We start from the raw sequence: 23,907 nt of genomic DNA, 5'->3' as shown, positions 1-23,907 counted from the left end.
AGTAATAGGAGCATCAAGAGTTTGTTGATCTTCAACAGATATTCTAAGAAAATCAATCTTTTGTAAAAAGGCATTCATTTTAGAAGGATCAGCTGGAAACTGAGATTTATAGAGTTCACTGTAAAAGTCCTGAAAAATTTATTAGTGCCTTCATAATTACAAACTAAACTACCATCTCCCTTACAAATTTTTAAAACTTGTCTTTTAACTCCAGCTGCCTTTAATTGGAATGCTAATAGCTTATTATTTTTATCTCCAAACATATAAAATTGACTTTTTAATTTAAGCAAATTTCTTTCAATAGAATAAGTTAATAGTAAATTATATTGTGATTTAAGTTCAACACTTTGTTTAAATAAATCAATGTTAGGAGAGACTGCATAAATATTATCCAAGTCTTTAATTTGTTTTGAAATCTTATCTAACTCTATTTTTGTCTGTTTCTTAAGCTTAGCCAAATAGGAGATTATCTGACCTCGCAAATATGCTTTAAGTGTATCCCATATAATAAATTTCGACACATCTCCCATACTATTAAAAAGACAAAAATCTTTTATCTGAGTCTCAACAAATTTGACAAAGTCCGAACTTTGTAATAAATTATCTGGAAAACGCCAAGGCAATTTTACAATACTGACATCATTCAATTCAAAAGCTAAGCTTAAAGGCGCATGATCCGAAACAATGATAGCGTCATATTCACATTTCTGGGCTTTGGATAAAAATCAGAAATCAGTTATAAAATAATAAATTCTTGAGTATTTTTTATGAACATGTGAATAAAAAGAATAATTTCTATCATTAGGATGTAAATTTCTCCAGATTTCCATCAAACCATAATCAATCAGAAAAGAGTTAATAAGTGATGCTGAACAACTCAGAAGTCGCTGATTGGTTGAACTCTTGTCAATCATAGGATTTAAATAACAGTTAAAATCACCACCCATTAACAACATATATTTATTTAAATCTGGCAATAAGCCAAATACATTTTTTTAAAAAGAAGGATCATCTACATTAGGTCCATATAGATTAAACAGGACAATTTGATGCAAATACTCATTTAGTTCATCTGCCCCATCTCCTTGTCCCCCATTATTATTTCTCATGCCTCATTTTCAAGATGTCCTATATCGACTCTGATCTCTTTCTTTATTTTTTAAATACTTGAAAAAGCTTTTACTATCTACTTTAATATTATTTGCTAGCTTGCTTTCATAGTTCATCTTTTCCCTTCTAATGATTCTTTTAGTTGCTCTCTGTCGGTTTTTAAAAAATTCCCAATCCTCTATCTTTCCACTAGATTTGGCTTTGCTGTATGCCCTTTCTTTTGCTTTTACATTAGATTTGACTTCCCTTGTCAACCATGGTTGTACTGTTTTGCCATTTGAGTATTTCTTCATTTTTGGAATACACATGCCCTGCACCATTTTCATTTTCCCCAGAAACGCACACCATTGCTGCTCTGCTGACATCCCTGCCAGCAGCTCCTTCCAATTTACTTTGACCATCCCCTCTCTCATACCACTTTAATTTCCCTTACTCCACTGAAATACTGCTACTTCAGACTTTACTTTCTCCCTTTCAAATTTCAAGCTGAACTCAGTCATATTGTGATCTCTGGCTCCTAAGTGTTCTTTTACCTTAAGCTCCCTAATCACCTCCGTTTCATTACATAACACCCAATCCAGTATAGCTGATCCCCTAGTAGGCTTAATGACAAACTGCTCTAAAAAGCCATCTCTTAAGCATTCAACAAACTCACTCTCTTGAGATCCACTACCAACTTGATTTTCCCAATCGAATTGTATGTTAAATTCTCCCATGACTATCATAACCTTGCCCCTTTGACACACCTTCTCTATTTCCTGTTGTAATCTGTGGTCCACCTCCCAGCCACTGTTGGGAGGCCTGTATGTAACTGCCATCAGGGTCCTTTTACCCTTGCATTTTCTTAACTCAAACCATAAGGATTCAACATCTTCCGATCCTATGCCACATCTTTCTACTGATGTGGTGCCATTATTTACCAGTAGAGCCACGCCACCCCCTCTGCTTACCTTCCTATTCCTCCAATACAACATGTAACCTTGGACATTCAGCTCCCAACTACAACCATTCTTCAGTCATGATTCAGTGGTGTCCACAACTGGAGTTTTTAAATTAAGCCGAGACTTTTGCAAATCCGGCCTGCTAGCATTTTGTTGTTCATGCAGCGGAACACCTAGATTCCTCTTCAGTTCATTCACTCGCTATCACTTTCCATTTAGATAGATATCTGCTTTTCGATTTCCCGCTCTGCATGACTTCCATACTTTCCCACGTTAAATTCCATTTCCCAGTCTTTTGCCCACTCGCTCAATATACATATCTATACCCATTGCACAGTCAGAGTGGTTAGTCATAGAACACAGATAGAAGATTTCTGTGTCACTTCACTTGTCCATACCAATCAAATTGCCCACCTGAGCTAGTCTCAGTTGCCTGTGTTCAGCCCATCTCCTCTTAACCTTTCTTGTCCACCACCTCTCGAAATGTCTTAAATGATGCCATTTGCCTGCCTCTACCACATCTTGTGGTAGCTCATTCTATATGTCCACTACCTTCTGTGTGAAAAATTTGCTACCACCTTAAATCTATGCCCTCAACTTAAAACTCCTTGATGCTGGGAAAAGGATTGTGACCTTTCACCCTATCTATGTCCCTCATTACCTTTAAAAACCTCTCTAAAATTACATCTCAGACTCCTACACTCTATAGAAAAAGATGCTCCATCCAATCCTGCCTCTATTTATAACTAAAGCTCTCCAGTCCACTTAACTTTTCCTTGTGAAGCTTTGCTGCATGCTTTCCAGATTTCTCTCACCAGTGAGGGAGAGAGAGGTCACTCCTGCAACAATGAGAACAGAGACAAGGGACTCACTTTTCCAATGTTACAATCTTCCATGTCACTTCTCCAAGACCTCTGTCTCGAGGACCAAGAGGCTTTCACACTGTATTTGAGACAAATTTACAGCACTAAATCAGACAGAGAAACAAAAGCTGCTTCATTTCATCTTCATCACCTTTGTTTTCTTGTTAAATATTGCCCCGTACTGAATACGACTATACTAGAGAGGACACAGTGGGCACTCACTGGGATTTTGTCTGAGATAGAGTATTATAGCTATATGGAGATTGCTGAAGGCAGAGGAGCAACATGTTAGAAGTACCTAAAATACTGAGAGACATAGATAGGGCAGATAATCAGTCTTTTTCCCAGCGTGAAAATTTCAAATTCTACAGGGCACAGCATTACTCTGAGAAAGGGAATGTTTAAAAGAGATCTACGAGGCAAGATTTTATACACAGAGAATGGTAGATGAGGTGATGGAGGGGCATAGATGGTATGCAGGATGATGGGAACATTTTAAGTTTGCCTCATAAACTATGCAAGCATTGTGCGCCAAAGGGTCTGTCCCCGCACTGTACTGTTCCATCTTCTTCCTTAATAGAGACAAAGAAGATCAGGGTCATGTGAAGCTATGGGTGCAGGTGGTAGATGGTTGTATGAACAGCTGATGCATATCACAAGTCCTGGTTATGCAACCATTGATGCCAGGCAGACAATTTATGAGGAGTATTAATAATGTCTGGGGTCACCCGTCTTGTAAAGACATTGCTTAGCAGAGTGCAATGGCAAATTACTTCTGTCAAAAAATTTGTCAGGAACTATTGTGGTCAAAGTCCATGATCGCCCACGTCACGATATGTCACATGATGACAATGATGATAAATCTAATATCATAACTAGTGAGTTATTGGGGAGAAAAAAACTTAAGAACAGTTTTATTCTATACTTGGAAAGCCAGGGATTATTGAGGAATCACTAGTTTGAATTTCTTGCAGAGATACTGTCTGATCAATGCCATGTATTTTCCAAAGAGGTAATGGTGTATTATAATCTCTGAGGCATTAGAATCAGACAGCCTAGAAGCAAGCCCTTGAGCTCAACTCATCAATGCTGACTGTGTTGCTCAGTGAGTCAGTCCCATCTGCCCACATTTGGTCCATCATCCTCTCAACATCTCTTGTGTGGTGCATGGTCAAGTGGTTAAGGCATCGGTCTAGTGACTTGAACGTCGCCATTTTGAGCCTCAGCTGAGGCAACGTGTTGTGTCCTTGAGCAAGGCACTTAACCATACATTGCTCTGCGACGACACCAGTGCCAAGCTATATGGGTCCTAGTGCCCTTCCCTTGCACAACATTGATGGCATGGAGTGGGGAGACTTGCAGCATGGGCAACTGCCGGTCTTCCATTCAACTTTGCCCAGGCCTCAGTCAACATCGAAAATCGATGGACAGACGAAGAAGAAACATCTCTTAACTGTGAGGGCAGTGTGGGTGATGTAATCTACAGAGAATTCATTAAGGCCTCCGAGAAAGTTTCAGGGCCATATAACAAATTAAATCTAAAATTGACTTGCTAATAGAAACAGAGGTGATGGAAAAGGATTGTATTTGTGATTAGATGCCTATGATGAGAAGTGTCTTTTAAGTTTTGATGCTGTTAGTATATGTTATGATTTGACATGAATATAAGAGGTGTGGACTAATAAATTTCATGTGAAACCTTTTTGCAATGAAGCACTTGGAAGTTGCATAATCAAAGCCCTAACGAGAGGCAATCAGAGATAATTTCTAAATAAGGAGTTATTTGTGGGATGACAGTTTGATAAGGCAGAATAAAACTGGCTGATAAGAGGAGTAGTCTGCATCTGTGGTAATTTCGGATTGCCAATAGCATTCTCTCCACAATCAGCATCAGTACAGGTGCTCAGCCACCTGCTCTACGTACTTTATACCTATGACTTTGTGATTAAATACAACTCCAATGCCATATTTAAATATTTTTGTTGACAGCATTGTTGTTGGCTGAATCAAAGGTGGTGATGAATGGGCATACAGGAGGGAGATTGAATGGTGCCACGCAATCAACCTCTCACTCAAGGTCAGCAAAACAAAGAGCTGATTATTAACTACTGGAGGAAGAAGCCAAAGGTCCATGAGTCACTCCTTATTAAAGGTTCAGAGTTGGGGAGGGTCAGTAACATTAAATTCCTTGGAATTATCATAGCAGAGTAGCTGTCCTGGGACCAGCACGTAAATGCCATCAAAAATAAGGCTCAAGAGTGCCTCAACTTTCTTAGATATTAGCGTAGATTTGGCATGTCATCTAAAACTTTCTGTGGATACACAGTGGAGTGTATCCTGACTAGCTGCATCGTGGCCTGGTACAGTCATAGAGTCATAGAGAAATACAGCACACAAACAGGCCCTTCAGCACATCTAGTCCATGTGGAAAACCAATTAAACTGTCTACTCTCAAAGTCCTGCATAGGACTAGAGCTCTTGATATCTCTGCTATCCAGGTACCTATTCAAATGTTTAAGTCAAGCATGCATGGAACGCTTGTGCTGGCAGCTTATTCCACACTCTCATGACCTTCTGAGTGAAGAACTTCCCCCTTGGGTCCTCTTGGGTTTCCCTTAAACTTCTCACCTTTCACCCTTAAACCATGACCTCTAGCTGTAGTCCCACCCAATCTCAGTGGAAAAAGCCTGCTTACGTTTATCCTGTTTATAACCCTCATAGTTTTGTATACCTCTATCAAATCTCCTCTCAATCTTCTAAAGAACACAGTCCCAACATATTCCATCTTTCCTTATAACACAGTTCCTCCAGACCCCAACATCCTTGTGAATTTTCTCTGTAATTTTTCAGCCTTGTTTATATCTTTTCTGTAGGTAATGATCAAAACTACACACGATACTCCAAATTAAGCCTCACCAAGTTCTTATACAACTTAAAAATAACATTTCAAATCCTGTACTCAATACATTGGTTTATGAAGGTCAATGTGCCAAAAGCTTTCTTTATGACCCTTTCTATCTGTGATGCCACTTTCAATGAAATATGGACTTGCATTCCCAGATCCTTTTGTTTTACCACACTCCTCAGTGCCCTACCGTGTAAGGCCTACACTGGTTAGTCCTACTTAAGTAGAATACCTTGCACTTGTGTGCATTAAATTCCATCTTTCATTTTTCCACCCATTTTTCTTGCTGGTCCAGATCCCTCTGCAAGTGATGATAGCCTTCCTCGCTGTCCATTACACCCCCAATCTTGGAGTCATCCGCAAATTTGCTAATGTAGTTAACCACATTATCATCCAAATGAGTGATATAGATAACACAGCACCATTCCCTGCAGCACTCCACTAGTTACAGGCCTCCAGTCAAAGAGGCAGCTCTCTACGACCACTCACTGGCTCTCCCACAAAGCCAACATCTAATCCACTTTACTACCTCATCCTGAATACCAAGCAACTGAAACTTCTTGACCAACCTCCCATGCGGGACCTTGTCAAATGCCTTCCTAAAGACAATAAGATCATAAGACATAGGAGCAGAATTGGGTCATTCCATCATGGCTGATCCTGGATCCCACTTAATCCCATACACCTGTCTTCTCGCTATATCCTTTGATGCCTTGACTAATCAGGATGCTATCAACTTCTGCCTTAAATATACCCACAGACTTGGCCTCCATCACAGTCTGTGGCAGAGCATTCCACAGATTCACCACTCTCCGGCTAAAAAAATTCTGATCTACCTCCATTCTAAATGGCTGCTCTCAATTTTCAGGCTGTGCCTTCTAGTTCTGGATACCACACCACAGGAATCATATTCATGAACATCCTCTGGACTACCTCCAATGACAACACATCCTTTCTGAGATATGGGGCCAAAACCTGTTGACAATACTCTTAAGTGCGGCCTGACTTGTGTCTTACAAAGCTTCAACATTATCTCCTTGTTTTTATATTCTATTCCCCTTGAAATAGGTTAGATTATGAGGACACTCAGTCCTCGTTTATTGTCATTTAGAAATGAATGCACTAAAAAATGATACAACGTTCCTCCAGAATGATAGCACAAGAAAACACAGGACAAACCAAGACTAAAACTGACAAAACCACATAATTATAACATACAGTTACAACAGTGCAAAGCAATACCATAATTTGATAAAGAGCAGACCGTGGGCACGGTAAAAAAAAAGTCTCAAAGTCCCGATAGACTCATCATCTCACGTAGGCGGCAAAAGGGAGAAACTTTCCCTGCCATGAACCTCCAAGCGCTGCCAACTTGCCAATGCAGCACCATTGGAAACACCTGACCGCAGCAGACTCGAGGTTTGTCTGAAAATTTCAAGCCTCTGACCAGCCCCTCCGACACAGTCTCTCCGAGCACCATCCTCTGCCGAGCACTTCCACCTCATCCCAGCCGCTGAGCAACAAGCAAAGCCGAGGAATAGGGGCCTTCTCCTCCAGAGATCCTGGACCACACGGCAGCAGCAGCAGCGAAGCAGGCATTTCAAATGTTCCTCCGTGCTCTCACGCCTGTCTCCATCAAATCAGGATTGTGCACAGCACCCTACTAGACAAATAACAGACCTCATCACCGGAGTGGCCACTGTGAGCTGCATCACGCCACCATCTTCTCCTCCCATTGAGAAATAAATGCCAACATTGCATTTGCCTTCTTTATCACAGACTCAACCTGTAAATTAACCTTCTGGGAGTCTTGCGCATGGACTCCTAAGTCCTCTGCACCTCTGATGTTTAAACCATCTCCCCACTTAGATAATAGCCCGCACTGTTGTTCTTTTTACCAAAATGCATTGTCATACATTTCCCAACACTGTATTCCATCTGCCATTTTTTTGCCCATTCTTTCAATTTGTCTAAGTCCAGCTGCAACTGCATTGCTTCCTCAGCATTACGTACACCTCCTTCTATCTTTGTATCTTCAGCAAACTTTGCCACAAAGCAATCATCCAATTCATTGACAAACAATGTGAAAAGAAGCGGTCTCAATACTGACCGCTCAGGAACACCATTACTCAACGGTAGCCAACCAGAAAAGGACTCCTTTATTCCCACTCTCTGCCTCCTGCCTGTTGCCATTCCTCTACCCATGCCACTATCTTTCCGTAACACCAAAGGATTTTATCTTGTTAAGCAGCCTCATGTGTGGCACCTTATCAAATGCCTTCTGAAAATCCAAGTAAATGACATCCACTGCCTTTCCTTTGTCCACCCTGTTTGTTATCTCCTTGAAGAACTCTAACTGATTTGTCAAGCAAGAATTCCCTTTACAGAAACCATGCTGATTTTGACTTATTTTATCATTAGTCTCCAAGTACCCCGAAACCTCATGCTTAGTAACAGACTCCAACAATCTCCCAACCACTGAAATTCAGCTAACTGGTCTTAATTTCCTTACTTTTGCCTTTCTCCCTCCTTAAAGAGTGGAGTGACATACGTAATTTTCCAGTCCTCTACGGCCATGTTAGAATCAAGGGATTCTTGAAAGATCATGACCAATGCATCCATTATCTCTTCAGCAACCTCTCTCAGGACTTTGGGATGTAGTCCATCTGGTCCAGGTGACTTATCCACTTTCAGATCTTTCAGTTTGCCTAGCACTTTTTCTCCTTTAAATAACAATGGCAGTCACCCCTGCTCCCTGACACTGACGGACCTCTGGCACACTACTAGTGTCTTCCACAGTGAACACTGATGTGAAGTACTTATTGCGTTCATTTGTTTTTTCTTACTACCACACCAACATCATTTTCCAGTGGTCCAATATTAACTCTCATTTCCCTTTTACTCTTTATTTTGGTATCATGCTTATATTATAGGCTAGTTTGCCCTCATATTTCAACTTTTTCCATCCTATAGCTTTTTTTGTTCCCTTCTGTTGGATTTTAAAAGTTTCCCAATCATCCAAATTCCCATTCACTTTTTATTCCTTATACGCCCTTTCCTTGGCTTTTATGCAGTCCTCAACTTCCCTTGTCTAACATGGTTGCCTACACCTGCCATTCGAGAACTTCTTCTTTGGGACATATCTGTCCTGAGCCTTGTGAACTACTCCCAGAAACTTCAACAGTCTCTGCTCTGCCGTCATCCCTGCCAGTATCCTCTTCCAATCCAGGTTGGAGGGTCAAAAGGCCTGTTTCTGTGCTATAATGTTCTATGGTTCTATGGGTTTGTCCATCTTATTCCAAATGCTACGTGCATTTTAAATACAGCACATTCAGTCCTGCATTCTTCGTCCTTTTGAATTTTGCCTCTATGGCACAATTTAACTATTTGCTCTGTCTGCATTTGTACCCACTCATCGACTTGTCCTTCGTTACATTCATGTTACACTCTTCATCTACTTGTAAACCTGCTGGCTCATACTTAGCTCCATCACCTTGGCTGCCATCCCGCTGCCAAATTAATTTAAACCAGTCCCAACAGCTCTGGTCAATCTACCCAAAAGAATATTGGTCCCCCTTGGAATCAAGTGCAAATGGTCCCTTTTGTACAGGTTCCACCTGCCCCTGAAGAGATCCCAATTATCCAAAAATCAGAATTCCTGCCCCCCGCTACAATTCTTCTGCCAAACATTTATCTGCTACCTCATTCTATTCCTATCCTCACTATCGCGTGGCACAGGCAGCAAAACCGAGATTACAAAAAATGCTGGTGAGCGCAGCAGGCCAGGCAGCATCTATAGAAAGAGCTACAGTGGACGTTTCAGGCCAAGACCCTTCATCTGGACTAACTGAAAGAAGAGATAGTAAGAGATTTGTAAGTGGGAGGGGGAAGGGGAAATCCTAAATGATAGGAGAAAACAGGAGGGGGAGGGTGGAGCTAAAAGCTGGAAAGTCAATTGGCAAAAGGGATACGACGCTGAAGAAGGGAGTGGATCATGGCATGGGAGAAAGAAAGAGGGGGGGGGTGAAACCCAGAGGATGGGCAGGGAGTTATAGTGAGAGGGACAGAGAAAGAAAAAAGAGAGGGAAAAAAATGGAAAAGAAAAAAATAAATAAATAAATACATAAGGGGTGGGGTAAAAAGGGGTGGTGGGGCATTAACGGAACTTAGAGAAGTCAATGTTCATGCCATCAGGTTGGAGGCTACACAGACGTGTAGAGCAGGACAAGACACAGAAGACGTCCTGGTCATCCACTGCGCCTAATCCCATCTCCAACCGTCTAGACTCTCTCTTGCCACTGGATCCAGATGGGAATTGGGAAGAGAGAGTGAGGCTGACGCTGCGCAACTCTCCCTCACTTAAATCCAAATCACGCGCTAGTCTCGACACCATCATAATGGTGTCGAGGTCCTCATCGACGTCAACGATGGACGAACAACAACACACACAGACGGAATATAAGGTGTTGTTCCTCCAACCTGAGTGTGGCTTCATCTCGACAGTAGAGGAGGCCAAGGATATACATAACAGAATGGGAATGGGACGTGGAATTAAAATGTGTGGCCACTGGGAGATCCTGCTTTCTCTGGCAGACAGAGCATAGGTGTTCAGCGAAATGGCCTCCCAGCCTGTGTCGGGTTTCGCCAAAATATAGAAGGCCGCATTGGGAGCACCGGACGCAGTATATTACCCCAGCCGACTCACAGGTGAAGTGTCGCCTCACCTGGAAGGACTGTCTGGGGCCCTGAATGGAGGCAGGGGGGAGGAAGTGTAAGGGCATGTGTAGCACTTGTTCTGCTTACAAGGATAAGTGCCGGAAGGGAGGTCGGTAGGAAGGGATGTGGGGGAAGAATGGACAAGGGAGTCGCGTAGGGAGTGATCCCTGCAGAAAACAGAAAGGGAGGGGCAGGGAAAGATGTGCTTGGTGGTGGGATCATGTTGTAGATGGTGGAAGTTACGGAGAATTATATGTTGGACCCGGAGGCTGGTGGGATGGTAGGTGAGGACAAGAGGAACCCTATCCCTAGTGGAGTGGCGGGAGGATGGGGTGAGAGCAGATGTGCGTGAAATGGGAGAGATGTGGTTGGAAGCAGAGTTGATGGTGGAGGAAGGGAAGCCCCTTTCTTTAAAAAAGGAGGACATCTCCTTCGTCCTGGAATGAAAGGCCTCATCCTGAGAGCAGATGCGGCGGAGACGGAGAAATTGCAAGAAGGAGATGGCATTTTTGCAAGAGACAGGGTGAGAAGAGGAATAGTCCAGGTAGCTGTGAGAGTCTGCAGGCTTATAGTAGACATCAGTAGATAAGCTGTCTCCAGAGACAGAAAGATCAAGAAAGGGAGGGAGGTGTCAGAAATGGACCAGGTAAACTTGAAGGTAGGGTGAAAGTTGGAGGCAAAGTTAATGAAATCAACAACCTCAGCATGCGTGCAAGAAGCAGCGCCAATGCAGTCATCGATGTAGTGAAGGAAAAATGGGGGACAGATACCAGTATAGCAACACTCACAACAAGCTGGAGGAACTCAGCAGGTCGGGCAGAATCCGTGGAAAAGATCAGTCGACGTTTCGGGCTGGAACTCTTCGTCAGAACTGTTCTGAGTGTTGCTTTGACCCCAGCATCTGCAGATTATTTTGTGTTTAAGATACCAGTATAGGCTTGGAACATGGATTGTTCTACAAGGCCAAGAAAAAGGCAGGCATAGTTGGGACCCTTATGGGTGCCCATGGCTACACCTTTAGTTTGGAGAAGGTGGAAGGAGCCAAAGGAGACATTATTAAGAGTCAGGACTAATACCGCTAAACAGAGGAGAGTGGTGGTAGAGGGGAACGGGTTAGGTCTGGAATCCAAAAAGAAGCGGAGCGCTTTGAGACCTTCCTGGTGGGGGATGGAGGTATATAGGGACTGGACATCCATGGTGAAAATAAAGCGGTGGGGGCCAGGGAACTTAAAATCATTGAAAAAATTCAGAGAGTGAGAAGTGTCACGAACATAGGTGGGAAGGGATTAAGCAAGGGGAGATAAAACAGTGTCGAGGTATGCAGAAATGAGTTTGGTGGGGCAGGAGCAAGCTAAGACAATGGTTCTACCTGGACAGACAGGTATGTGGATCTTGGGTAGGAGATAGAAACGGGAAGTGCGGGGTGTGGGAACTATAAGGTTGGTAGCAGTGGATGGGGGATTCCCTGAACTGATAAAGTTGGTGATGGTGTGGGAGACAATGGCCTGGTGATCCTTAGTAGGGTCATGATCGAGGGGTAAATAAGAGGAGGTATTCGCTGTGCCTTGCAAAGGTAGAGGTCAGTACGCCAGACTACAACACCACCCCCCTTATCGGCAGGTTTTATAGTGTTAGGATGAGTGCGGAGGGAGTGGAGAGCCGAGCGTTCAGAGGGAGTGAGGTTGGAATGGGAAGTCGAGATGGTTGATGTCCCGTCGGCAGTTAGCAATAAAGAGATCCAGAGCAGACAGAAGACCAGAGCGGAAGAAGAATTCAGTGTCATGGCAAACGTGGAACTCGCTGATGTGTGGGCGAAGGAGGACAAAGGTAAGGCCCTAGCCTCCAACCTGATGGCATGAACATTGACTTCTGTAACTTCCGTTAATGCCCCACCACCCCTTCGTACCCCATAATTTATTTATTTATTTCTCTCTCTCTCTCTTTCTACCCCCTCCCCTATATTTTCTCTTTTTTTCTCTCTTTTTTCTCCCTCTGTCGCTCTCACCATAGCTCCTTGCCCATCCTCTGGGTCCCCCCCACTTTCATTCTCCCTAGCCCTCCCGTCCCATGATCCTCTCCCTTCTGCAGCCTCATATCCCTTTTGCCAATCAACTTTCCAGCTCCTAGCTCTATCCCTCCCCCTCTATCATTTCGGATGATAGTCTTTTCCTATCATTTCGGATCTCTCCCTCCCCTTCCCACTTTCAAGTCTCTTACTATCTCTTCCTTCAGTTAGTCCTGACAAAGGGTCTCATCCTGAAACGTTGACTGTACCTCTTCCTGTAGATGCTGCCTGGCCTGCTGCGTTCACCAGCATTTTTTGTGTGTGTTGCATGAATTTCCAGCATCTGCAGATTTCCTCGTGTTTGCGTTTTTAAACCCGAGATTACTACCTTTGAGGTCCTGGTTCTCAACTTCCTTCCTAACTCCCTATATTCTTTTATCAGGACCTCCTCCCTTCTTCTTCCTGTGTCACTGGAACCAATATGTACAATGACTTCTGGCTGCTCACCCTTCCTTTTCTGGGTATTGTGGACGTGTTCAGAAACATCACGGATCCTGGCACCTGGGAGGTAAATTACCAACTGTGTTCCCTTATTGCATCCACCAAATTGCCTATCTGTCCCCCTTCCAACTCTGACACAGACAGCTCAGACGACGATTGCTCCCGCGAGGACCGCTCCGCAAGACGGTACCTCTTTTTCATAGAGACTGTGTTTTACTCTCAGCTTAAAGTTCAAATGAGGAGAGCCACCATTTCAATCTCAGACCTAGCGTAGCTGGCTCATAAATCATTGGAAGTTTTGCAACCTAGATTTCTCCATTCTCATCCATTAACGTTAAACTTACTTGAAATGTCTGTATCCTTGATGCCACTGTTGTGTATTTATTACCTATCTTAATATTTAATTAGACACTGCATACATCATGGTTCGATGCTTCATGCCCTGAATATGTCTTTATTTCTTATTCTCGATTCCATGCTCCCTCACATGTTCTGTCCCAGACCGATGACATCTTCACAGTACTTGACAAGTCTCAAACTACATTAACTAACCTTGCCATTTCAATTCATGATACCATGCAAATACAGTTTGTGCTTTACATGCTCACCAGTTCTTGCCAATTCTTTCCGTTAATGGGTTCTTTTATGTTTCACAGCTCCCTGTTCAGAGACAAATCTCAAGGATATAAAATGTATATATACTTTGATAATAAATGTACTTTGAACTTCTTTGAATTTAATAATTAAACCAGGATCTTGCATCATATAATAAATTCTTTCATTTGAAGCGAAGATTTCAGATTGTCTCAAGTTGATCAAAGGCTGGACTTAGGCATAGCTCAGCAATGCAGAAACAGGAGTTGCATTCTGATGGACTGAAGTCAGCCATGTTACACCAGCTTCTGTTACCCGCTTGTAACGATCGATACTGATTAAGCGGCTGGGTACACTCAAGCCCTTTTAAGATTGATCCTTTGCTCAAATAGATTATTAGTTCAGGAAATATTTGGTGGTGAGAAGATTAAATTCAAATAATTTCCAATTCTCAGGTCCCCTTGGAGAATCTTTCCACCGCTTTGAACATATCAGCAATCCCCAGCAGCAACACGGCATGGTTCACCCTGTCACAGGTGACCTTCTGTGAAAGATGGGTCACCCGATGTAAAGCAGTCTGTGAATGAGGCAGAACTCAACAAATCGGGATCAGAGGGGTGATTAAGCAATGGATAGAAGTTCTGGCACTCAAATAGAAAGAGGAAAATCACAGCTGGCAAAGAGTGAAAGAAAATTGGTAAGATTGCTGAAAATGCATTGTTGAAAAATACATCATGTACTTATTTCCTAAACCTTTTTTCATTCAATATTCTTAACATTGTCTTTCTCTCCATATCTACTTTTGGTTTAATTTTAGATGTTTATACATTATCACCTGAGTCTAAGAATACTTGCGTTTAATGTCACCATGTCTGTTTTGGTTCCCACATCATCTTTATAATCCTTGATTGGTAGAATATTGCATCTGCAAATAAATTTTAGAAATATTTTTTTCCATTTAATAGAGCACAATAGAAACATAATCATTATTCTAATGATAAGCACTAATGAAAAGCAACAAATGAACAAAATATAGCATTACTACTTATCAGCCTAAAAAGTGGTCATTTACAATTTGTAGTGTAATTTCCTACAGATCTATAATTCTGCATTATATAAATTCCTGGATGTTCTTGTTTATTGTTTCAATACTACAGGATTATTCTCTCAATGATATATTCCCTGCCAAAGACATATCTCCTTATGATCTGCAGTATGTTTATGAAATTAATTTGCCAATCACCAGTACATTCTGCACATGGTGAATGTGCATCATATTAGCTGCCTTGTAAAGCATCTGTGGCCTTGGCAGTGACACAAACTATAAAGCTTCATATATGCAATTATGCTGTTACACTGCGTTGAGTACATTTACAATATTGTGAACCAGTTGCTGGTCTATAATATATTATTTACTGTATGAATTGCAAAGTAACATCAATACCTAATTAACAAAGTGTATAATTGAAGCACAGAATCACAGTGTGCAAAGAGACTCACCAGGATATAGGCTGGGTTTATATTCCTTGGAATAGAGGAGAATGAGAGAGGACATGATTGGGGAGCATAGATGGAATATGTTCACAAATAATTCCCCAGAGCAGAGATGTGTAAAACAGGAGGTTATAAGTTTAAAGTAAGTGTTAAAAGGTTAAGAAGGGCAGTAACCGAGAATATTTTCACCTGGAGGATGTGGGAATCTGGAACACACTGCCTAAAGGAATAAAACACAATGCCAGGACACAGAAAGCTACAAGCTAAGCGATGGAAAATGGAATTAGTCCAGAATTGTACCTAATGAGATGCAGGAACATGGTTATCCTGTCACTAGGTCAATGAATCTCTAGGATTCATTACTTTACAAAAAGCTTTCTGTTCAGTGCTCAGTTGGTCAGAAGGCATCTGCTTATTAATTTCTACCTATTTATCAGAAATGGTCAGTTCCAGAAAATCATTTGAACCTAATCTCTTTTCCACATTAAAGTCTAGGAATGTGGCTCTGCCTGTAATTACCATTCAACCATTGATGTGAACATTTTCTGCTCGACTAAGAATTTCTTAGGGATTCCTCTCTTACTCTTATTAATCAGAATCAGAATCAGGTTTAATATCCTTGGCATTTGTTGTGAAATTTGTTAACTTTGTGGCAGCAGTCCAATGCAATACATGACGATGGAGAGAGAAAAAAGTAAACTGTAAATTACAGTAAATAGATATTAAATAGTTAAATTAAATAAGTAGTGCAAAAATAGGAAATAAAAAAGGTGTGAGGGGGTGTTCATGGGCTCAATGTCCATTCAGAAATCAGATGGCAGAGGGGAAGAAGCTGGTTCTGAATTGTTGAGTGTGCCTTAAGACTTCTGTATCTCCTCTCTGATGGTAGCAGTGAGAAGAGGGCTTGTCCTGAGTGGTGGAGGTCCTTAATAATGGACGCCACCTTTCTGAGCCACTGCTCCTTGAAGTTGATCTGAATACTACGGAGGCTAGTGTCCATGATGGAGCTGGCTAATGTTACAACTGTCTGCAGCTTACTTCGAAGTAACAGACCCCCCCCCGGACCCACCCACACCAGAAGGTGATGCAGCCAGTTAGAATGCTCTCCGCAGTACACCTGTCGAAATTATGAGTGTTTTTGGTGACATACCAAATCTCCTCAAGCTCCTAATGAAATATAGCCACTGTCTTGCCTTCTTTATAGCTACGTTGATATGATTTGGATTGGAAGGTTTTGGATTGAAGTCCTATTCTGGAAACTTTAATGCAAAAAATCTGGTACATAACCAAGCAAGAAATACATTCTTTTGAATAAACTGTTACGTGTTCTTTAAGGTGAAAAGAACGACACCTCTTTAAACCACCAACATGCTTAACAATATAGGTGAACCAAGGAGGAGAAGTTTAGGTGATCTAGTTCAATCTTTTCTGAAGATCCCAGGTCAAAATTTATCCCTTCAACAAGACAAATGAAGAAGAAACAAATTGCTGGTCAAGCTGGGTGGGTCAGGCAGCATCTGTGCAGGGGAATGGACAGTTGATGTTTCCGGTGGAGAATCTTCATCTTGACCCTTTATCTCTGATCCAGATTCTGGCAGTCACAAGTGGTACGATGTAGGGGAAAGTTTGGGAGAGTGAGGTATGGTTAGTGTAAATAGGTGCTTGATGGTCATCATGGACTCTTTGGCCGAAGGGCCTGATTCCAAGATGGATGAATCTGACTCTGGCAAACCAGATTATGAAGGAATTATCACATAATAATAGCCTGTGGGTGTGTATTGTTATCAAAGTGGCTCCTACATTGAGAATGGCTAAATATATTTCTTTCGCTGTGGAAACCTTTGAGATACCTTGGAGTAGATTTTTTTTTCATTCTTTCTTTTCCTACCTGAATACAAAGTCAGCCTCATTGATTTCAGCTTCACAGCTGCTCTTAATTAGAATTCCAGTACTTCCAACAACTGAGCAATGTTTAAGTTTGTTAATGGATTTGTCTCAACAAAATAAATATGATTCAATTAGAAAATTAGCTACATTCAAAGCTATTTATTGGAGTCTAGTGCTGGGAGTCATCACTGTTTATGCAAATCTCTCTCCCATAACCACATTCAATCTTCTCTCTTCCCTCCCACTGCCTTGCTCTATCTGTTTTCCATTTTCCCTCTTTCCCTCTCCTTCTCCCCCCCTTTCTCTCTCCTTCTCCCTCTGCCTCAGTCTATCATTCATGTGCCATATTTCCCAATTCCACCCTTCTCTCCTCCCTTGCATGGCAAACTTGCCTGTCATTTTACATTTCTCTTCAGGCAATCAATCCCAGACTCCTTTCTCACCGCATCCATTCTGCCAACTTGCCCTCCTCATTCTCAGTCCTGATGCACAATCTCAAGTCCAATCAGGTTTATTGTCATTGAACTATATACATGTCTACTGTCAAACGAGGCAAAGTTTCTACAAAACAGGGTGTAAAGCACGGTAGTACACATAACACACATATAACACACAATAACTAAGGACAGTAAGTGTAAGGTCCTGGTTAAGATTTCTACTGATATGCTGTGAGGTACTTATTTATTTTAGTAATTTTCTGCAAACGCAATGTGTCCTGTTAGTGAGCTTCATAGACTATTGTTTTGGCTTCAGCTAAAGATAAGGAGCATTTTTTTATGGGTCATTCCAGAGAGTTGGATGGGTCAGATTTCTGAAGGACACCAGTCTGGTTTGGGGTCTTTTCTGAGGAAGTGCAGAAGATCCCACTTGAAGAAGTGTATTGTGAGAAAGAGCCAATGCTCCTGAGTTAGCCAGTTCATTTGAGATTGTCTTCAAGGTAAATTCAAACTGTGGAAAGAGTCCTTCACACAGAATGTGGGTTCAGCGCATGAGTAAAGCAATACCCAACTACTCCAAAAATGAGCTCCAACGTTTATGTGCATATTGGAATGGTTTAACCCTAATGCGCCCTTTTAATTTTATTTTATTTTTCTGTAACTGTTTGCTAACATTAAAAATTTGGTAAATATAATTTCTTTTCAATTTTATGCCATTCTCCAATCTGTTATTTCCTGGGAAATGATTATTGTGTATGGAACGGTATTTACACAGCATTTGCTACTATCAATGTTCCTTAATCAGATCATCCTTATTTTCCTGTTTCGTTAAACCCAAATCATACTGACCGTAGACATTTTGCTTATGAAAAGTGGCCCTCTCACCGCTGACTCACGTGGCTGTTAGCCGATTTTGCTAACGTGCCAAGTTTGGATGGATGGTTACAAAAGGATAAAATTGAGAGATGAATTACGCATAAACAAAGTACGGTGTAATATTGTAAGGTAGAGAGAGATCAGATTAACCAGTGCCAGCCAAAATGTCAACACCTCACTTCCTCCCACAAATGCTGCTCAACCTGCTGAGTTCCTCCACCAGATTGTTTCTTGCTGTAGAACCCAGAAAGCTACAACATATACAGATGGAAGCTGAGGTGCTGTAGATCAGTATGCATTGGGCCTCATGATCCTGGCATTGAAGACTATGGTAGATTAGGTGGAAAGGAGGATGGATACTTCACTACCAGATGAACTCAATATCTTCTATGCCCACTTCGAAAGGGAGAATATAAATACAGCTGTGAAGTTCATTACTACACCTGGTGACCCTGTGATCTCTGTCTCAGCGGCCGATGTTAGGTTGACCTTCAAGAGGGTGAACCCTTGCAAGGTGGAAGGTTCCAACTGAGTACCTGGTAAGGCTCTGAAAACTTGTGCCAACCAACTAGCGGGAGTATTCAAGGACATTTTCAACCTTTCACTGCTATGGACGGAAGTTCCCACTAGCTTCAAAAAAGCAACAATTATACCAGTGCCTAAGAAGAACAATGTGTGGCTTTGAGAGGTTGGTCATGACTAGACTGAACTCCTGCCTCAGCAAGGACCTGGACCCACTGCAATTTGCCCATCGCCACAATAGGTCAAAGGCAGATGCAATCTCAATGGCTCCTCACACCACCTTAGGAGAGGAGAGTGGACTATGCAAGAAAGATAAGGAGGAGGTACACCAGAGGGAGGTGATAGGCAAGTGAGGAGAAGAGAAGAGAAGAGTCAGAATGGTGAATTAAAAAAGGGAGAAGGGGAGGGGTAGAAATTATCGGAAAGTAGAGAAATCACTGTTTATACTGTCAGGTTGGAGGCTACTCAAACAGAATATGAGGTATGGGAGTGGGAAGTAGAATAAAATTGGGTGGCCTCCAGAAAATTCTGCCCCTTGAGGCAGATGGAGCAAAGATGCTCTACAAAGGCTGTCCCTCAATCAATGTCAGGTCTCACCAATGTAGAGGAGAACACACCAGCAGCATCAGATATGGTAGATGACCCCAACAGACTCTCAGCTGAAGTGTTGCCTCACCTGGAAGAACTGTTTGGGGTCCTGAATAATGTTGAGAGAAGAGGTGAAGATGGAGATGGAGGAACTAAGAAAAGAGAACAACATTCTTACAAGTGACAGGTTGGGGAAGAAGTCTTGTCAAAATAGCATTGAGAGTCAGTAGGTTTATAAAACATATCAGGTAGATATAATAAAAGATAATATTAAAGGGAACATGCTATGTTGGCACAGGAAGTGTGGTAACACTTGTGGGCTGGCCCCCAGCACCATCCTTCAACTGTGTTGGCCGTTGATGCAAACAAGTTGGAGGCAAAGTTGATGACAAGCTCAGCATCTTCAGACATGCCACTCAGGAACTTGTGCTTTTGTCAAGTCATTAATGTAGCGAAGAAAGAGTTGGAAAGCATCACCAGGAAAGGCTTGGAATATGGACCGTTCCACACACCAACAAAAGAGCAAACATAGCTGGAACTGATGCAGGTGCCATTGGCTATACCTTCAAGTTCAAAATTATTGTTATTCAGCTATACACATATATATAGATAAATGCAACATTGTTCCTCTGGGGCCAAGGTGCGAAAAACAATATACATAGTTAGACACAGCACATATAATTATGAACCAGCACATACTGTACAGTCACAAAATAATATTAACACAAGTCCTTGCATGGTATGATCTGAAGATTGACATGTTGACATAAAGTGGGAGGTGTACGTTTATCTTAGACTGATGGAGGATAGAGGTGTATAGGGACTGGAATTAGCTGATCAGGGCCAGGGAACTGAAGGTGCTTAAATGAATCAAGAGCATGTGAAGTGTCACATGTGTAGGTGGGAAGGGACTGAACCAAGGGCAATACAACAGAGTTGAGACATTCAGACATGGGTTCAGTAGTGCAGAAGCAAACAGAAACAGCGAGCCTACCTGAAGAGTTAGATTTGTGGAGCTTGGTTATGAGGTAAGAACGAGCAGTGTGGGGGTAGTGAACTATGAGGTTGGTGGCAGAGGATGGAAGCTCTCCTCTTGTAATCCTCCTGAAGTAAAAGTAAAAGAGTGGGAGGAAAACAGAAGCCAAAGCTAGTGGGAAGATAGAGGAATGGAAAGCTATTAAAAATTTTCAGACGGAAATGAAGGTCATTAGGAAGGAAAAGTTAAATTATGAAAGGAAGCTGGGAACTAATATCAAAGAAGATACTAAAAGCTTTTTTAAGCATATAGAGGAAAAAAGAGAGTTGAGGGTAGATATAGGACAAATAGAAAATGATGCTGGAGATATTGTAATGAGAGACGCAGAGATGGCAGAGGAACTGAATGCGTATTTTGTATCAGTCTTCACAGTGGAAGATATTTGCATTATACCGGACATTCAAGAGTGTCAGGGAAATGAAGTATGTGCAGTGTAAGTTTTGACTGAGAAGGTGTTCAGGAAGCTTAATGGTTGAGGGTGGATAGGTCTCCTGGACCTGATGGAATGCACCCTTGGGTTCTGAAGGAAGGAGCCGGAGAGATTGCGGAGGCATTAACAATGATCTTGCCAGAATCAATAGATTCTGGCATTTTACGGATTGACTGGAAAATTGCAGAAGTTACTCCGCTATTTAGTTGAACGGGGCACAACTGTGCAAGGGCGTGAAAGTTGAACCGTGAGGCAGCAGAAGATTTTTAAAGCGAGCAGATTGAGAAGGATCGGTCATTTCTTTGGCAGTTGAAGGGGACACGACTGCACAAGCGTGTGGACGTCGAACCATGAGGCAGTGGGAGTTTTAAAAAGTGAGCAGATTAATGGAGCAGGCGACATTGTAGCGGGTGATGGAGTAGTGGGAGACAGAGTAGGAAGACCTTGGCTCGAGAGGCTTCGACAAGCAGAGGCTGAGGACCAGCTTCACTCCAAGTGAGGAAAGGCCAGGTAAGTTCCTTAAATTAATTTAATTACCTTAGGAGTAGGTAATGGAGGCATCAGTTAGGGCAGTTGAGTGCTCTGTTTGCAGTATGTGGGAAGTCAGGGTGAGCACAATAGTCCCTGATGACTAAACCTGTGAAAGGTGCATCCAGCTGCAGCTCCTGACAAACTGAGTTAGGGAACTGGAGCTGGAGCTGGATGAACTTTGGATCATTCGTGAGGCAGAGGCAGAAATACACAGGAGTTACAGGGAGATAGTCATCCCTAAGAGTCAGGAGACAGGTAGCTGGGTGACTGTCAGGAGAGGGAAGGGGAATAGACAGAATGAGCAGAGCACCCCTGTGGCTGTTCCCACCAATAATAAGTATATCATTTTGGATACTGTTGATGGGGACGACCTACCAGGTGTAAGTTGCAGTGGTTGCGTCTCTGGCACTGAGACTGGACCCTCAGCTCAGAAGGGAAGGAGGGAAAAGAGGAAAGCAGTAGTGATATTGAGATTCGATAGTTAGGGGGACAGATAAGAGGTTCCGTGGAAGAGATCGAGAATCCCGGATGGTCTGTTGTCTCCCTGATGCCAAGGTACGCGATAGCTCGGATCGAGTTCTCAGTATTCTCAAGAGGGAGGGTGAGCAGCTGAATGTCGCGGTCCATGTAAGGGCCAATGACATGGGTAGGAAGAGTGAGGAGGTCCTGAAAGGCAAGTTTAGTTAGTTAGGCACCAAGTAAAAGGACAGGACCTCCAGGATAGCAATCTCAGGGTTGCCACCAGTACCACGTGCAGGCGGGTTTAGAAATAGTAAGATAGCGCAGATCAACATGCGGCTGAAAACATGGTGCAGGAGGGAGGGCTTCAGATTTATAGATAATTGGGCAGTTTTCCAAGGCAAGTGGGACTTGTTCCGGCGGGACAGTTTACATCTGAAATGGAGGGGGAGAAATATTCTTGCAGGTAGGTTTGCTAGAGAGGCTCCAGTGGATTTAAACTGGATACAAGGGGGGGAGGGGAACCAGAGAATAGGAACAGATGTAGGGGAGAAGGAAGAAAAAGAAAATAGTAAAGTTGTTTGCACCTTTAGTGATAAACAGAGAATAAGAGGTAGAAAATTTCTTAAATGCATTTGTTTTAATGCTAGGAGCATTGTAAGAAAGGTGGATGAGCTTACAGCATGGATTGATACCTGGAAGTCTGATGTGGTAGCTATGAGTGAAACATGGTTGCAGGAGGGGTGTGATTGGCAACTAAATATTCCTGGAATTCGTTGCTTCAGGAGTGATAGAATCAGAAGGACAAGAGATGGAGGTGTTGCATTGCTTGCCAGAGAAAATATTACAGTGGTGCTCTGGCAGGAAAGATTAGAGGGCTCAACTAGGGAGGCTATTTGGGTGGAATTGAGCAATGGGAAAGGCGTAGTAACACTTATAGAGTGTATTATAGACCACCTAATGGGGAGCGAGAACTGGAGGAGCAAATTTGAAAGGAGATAGCAGATATTTGTAGTAAGCACAAGGTTGTGATTGTGGGAGATTTTAGTTTTCCACACATAGACTGGGAAGCTCATACTTTAAAAGGGCTGGACGGTTTGGAGTTTGTAAAATGTTGCAGGATAGTTTTTTGCAGCAATACATCGAGATACCAACTACAGAAGGGGCAGCATTGGATCTCCTGTTAGAGAATGAGATAAGTCAGGTGACGGAGGTATGTGTTGGGGAGCCCGTCGGGTCCAGTGATCACAATGCCATTAGTTTCAATATAATTATGGAGAAGGATAGGTCTGGACCCAGGGTTGAGATTTTTGATTGGACAAAGGCTAACTTTAAGGAGATGCAAAAGGATTTAGAAGGAGTTGATTGGGGCAATTTGTTTTATGGGAAGGATGTAATAGAGAAATGGAGGTCATTTAAAGGTGAAATTTTGAGGATACAGAATTATTATGCTTCTGTTAGGTTGAAAGGAAAGGTTAAAAATTTGAGGGAGCCATGGTTTTCAAGGGATATTGCAAACGGTTCGGAAAAAGAGAGATATCTAAAATAAATATAGGCAACATGGAGTAAATGAGGTCCTTGAGGAATATAAAGAATGTAAAAAGAATCTTAAGAAAGAAATTAGAAAAGCTGAAAGAAGATATGAGGTTGCTTTGGCAAGTTAGCTGAAAGTAAATCCAAAGGGTTTCTACAGTTATATTAATAGCAAAAGGATAGTGAGGGATAACATTGGTCCCTTACAGAATCAGAATGGACAGCTATGTGTGGAGCCAAAAGAGATGGGGGAGATTTTGAACAATTTCTTTTCTTGGGTATTCACTAAGGAGAAGGATATTGAATTAAGTAAGGTAAGGGAAACAGGTAGGGAAGTTAAAGAAACTATGACGATTAACGAAGAGGAACTACTGGAGCATTTAAGGAATATAAAAGTGGATAAGTCTCTGGGACCTGACAGGATATTCCCTAGGACCTTGAGGGAAGTTAATGTGGAAATAGCAGGGGCTCTGACAGAA

General features: G+C 42.2%; 1 pseudogene; it reads right to left on the bottom strand.

Annotated features, from left to right (window-relative positions):
- LOC140195718 (alpha-N-acetylneuraminide alpha-2,8-sialyltransferase-like) overlaps positions 1 to 22,063 on the bottom strand; it is a 59,897-nt pseudogene extending 37,834 nt beyond the window's left edge.
- Positions 22,064 to 23,907: the final 1,844 nt, after the last annotated feature.

Source organism: Mobula birostris, chromosome 3, assembly GCF_030028105.1.
Source record: "Mobula birostris isolate sMobBir1 chromosome 3, sMobBir1.hap1, whole genome shotgun sequence".
In the NCBI taxonomy this organism is placed as follows: domain Eukaryota; kingdom Metazoa; phylum Chordata; class Chondrichthyes; order Myliobatiformes; family Myliobatidae; genus Mobula; species Mobula birostris.
The sequence above is the reverse complement of the archived record's forward strand: the minus strand, read 5'-3'. Positions and strand labels throughout refer to the sequence as shown.